We start from the raw sequence: 2,563 nt of genomic DNA, 5'->3' as shown, positions 1-2,563 counted from the left end.
CCCTCCCTCCCTCACTCACTCTTTCTGTGTGCTCTGCCAAAAGGTGCTCCAGTGCTGATATTCTGTTAAGAGAGCCTGCCAACAGTTAGATTTGTCCTTGGATCCCGTTCACATTCCCTCCTCCCCCTCTCTGTGATCCTATTTCGGCCCGAGGTATCCAGCTCAGAAGGGGATACACCTAATCGATTTCTCATGCTTTAATTTAAAGGTGGCATGGGCATCTCATTACCTAATAGGGGTTTTAATAGCCTGCTTCGTACTTTTACGCCACAAAACCACTGCCAGAGTTTCAACTCCCCCAAACCTGTTAACAAGACAAGATCGATGGTTCCATCCGAGTCTGAATCACCTCTATTATCCATCCCTCAACCCCATTTCTTTCCACCTAGTCACGCACCTCTCTTACAATTGCTCTCTACACATGCCCTTGTTCTTCTTTTTTATCCAGTGCTCATTTCCACGCCTTCACTCCCATATATCGCAGAGACCTGACCATTTTTCCACACTTTCCTTGACTCATTCAGGCTTATCTATTTATCTTCTGGTGCTGTGTTTGAGACTGAGGTTCCTGGGAGCTGCTGATAACAGTGGCATATTGCCATTCACATTCAGCCCTCACCTTCCTCCACACAGCCAAAGCATGGCCATCACTTCTGGCCACACTGTTTCTGACACCCACGTGAAACTGATCAGCTATTGATAAAAGCAACCAGAGTGGATGGAGTAGCGCTGCTGGTTTCCACCAAGCTTCACTGCACATGCAATGTGGAAAGCACATCTGTATGTATGCTGGCATCTCTGTACTGATGCTATGGCGGCATGTGTTGATTTGGTGCTACAAATGAAAAATAAAACAGAGTGAGGGCAGAGTGAGAAATGAAACACGCTCCCCGCATACAGAGTGTGCTTCAACATGCAACTTCCACAGCACTTGGCATCATTCATGGGACATTTGTCCCTCTGCAGCCACTGCAACTCGACCAGAACAAGCAAGAAAACCACAACCAACCAAAACTCCTCCATTCCATACAGTTAAACGTGACATTACTCATGGCAGACTGAAGGAGTAACAACCATATACTTGCTGCATGTCACAGACAGTGATGCTATGTGATGGACTATCAATGTCAATGAAGATGCAGGAGGTCCACCCCAGTAGAAAAACATGTGAACTAAAGCGTGAACAGCAGGTTGAGCTGCTCCTTGATCAATGTGTAGTGGACACTTCATCCCATTGACCTAATTAGCTGTTTTATCTTACTGCCACCTAATTACCAAGGTATTACACAGTAATACAGGATGCAGGCTGAGTGGTACAGCATTGTTTGGGGTGGTCTGTGTGTACGTGCAAGAATGTGCGCATGGTGTTGCGAGTATGTGCACGCGTGCGTGTGTTCAGTCGAATTTGTTGGCATGTGACTACAAGCAATTTCACATATATTTAATGTCAATTAAAGGATATAAAATGGCACAGATAGGGATAATATAAAAGGCTACACATGTTAAGGTGGCATATAAAAAGCAAACACGAAAAGCAAGGCACACACAGCAGGTAATAACATTAATAAAAACATTAACACATTTACAGGAGAGGTGTATTCAGGTGTGGAATGTGGCCAGTCAACCGGGGCTACTTACCCATGTCTAATGTTGTCACACACTCGGCTCTAACGTGTAAATATTTTATCAAGATCATTTACAATCCATTTAGACACATTTTACACAAGCGACGGATGGGATGACAGCCTCCTGGGGAGCTGTCAAACGGTGCCAGAATATATGTATATATTTTTTGACAGAAAACCCCGAGGAAAATGGCGTCAACGGTGCTTTGGAAAGAAAAAAAAAAAGCGAAAATAGGATTTGCAGCCGATCTGATGACAGAAGCAAGGTAGCCGAGCAGGAAAAAAATCCAATCGCAAAAACTTGGCGCTTCTGTCCAATTCCTCACAGCAATAAGATCTTTAGAGGCTCTTGCGGATTTACTCGTGTGGTGGAGAGCCGCGGCGGCGCAGAGTGCGTCCCCCGGTGCCTTGCAGGATCGCTGGTCACTCGGGGAGCTGCACAGCGCTGAGATCCCTCGCAAATCCGCTACTCGGTTGGTAGGAGAGGAGGGGAAGCAGGACTATTACTGCAGTCAAAACAAGCCCGCATCCGACTACAAGCCCAAATCCAGCGGGAAAATGTCAGCGACTAGACCGCGCTTTCAGCCGTCAATACGGGAGACTGGGAGCCGAGGCAGGAGACGCTGGTTTAGGTCGCTTTCCCTCGCCGGTTGCATCGGATCAGGGTTTCTCTCTCTCTCTCTCTCTCTCTCTCTCTCTCTGTCTCACTCTCTCTCTCTCTGCTTTTCCGATCGGTGAATGTCAGGTCCCGGAGCCTGGTGTCTGGTAATGATCTCACCCAGCAGACTGAAAGCTCTGGCAGAGCAGAGGAGAGAACAGAGGAGAGGAGGAGCGACATCGCCTCCACCTGGCAGCACACACGCTTAGCGCGTCTCCTTTTGCAACCTTCCCCTAATTCCCATGGCCTTCTCCTGTGGGACTGTGATACAAAGCGGGGG

The 2,563-nt window shown here is 47.6% G+C and overlaps 1 protein-coding gene across 1 annotated transcript in view; it reads right to left on the bottom strand.

Annotated features, from left to right (window-relative positions):
- Positions 1 to 2,407, bottom strand: part of setbp1 (SET binding protein 1) — a 35,040-nt gene extending 32,633 nt beyond the window's left edge. Inside the window, exon 1 of the mRNA XM_035657687.1 lies at positions 1,639 to 2,407. The gene's annotated coding sequence lies outside the window, so the exon portion shown is untranslated. The remainder of the gene's footprint in view (positions 1 to 1,638) is intronic.
- Positions 2,408 to 2,563: the final 156 nt, after the last annotated feature.

The sequence above is a fragment of the Morone saxatilis genome, unplaced genomic scaffold (genome assembly GCF_004916995.1).
Source record: "Morone saxatilis isolate NCDOM2014 unplaced genomic scaffold, NCSU_SB_2.0 Contig16, whole genome shotgun sequence".
In the NCBI taxonomy this organism is placed as follows: Eukaryota; Metazoa; Chordata; class Actinopteri; family Moronidae; genus Morone; species Morone saxatilis.
The sequence above is the reverse complement of the archived record's forward strand: the minus strand, read 5'-3'. Positions and strand labels throughout refer to the sequence as shown.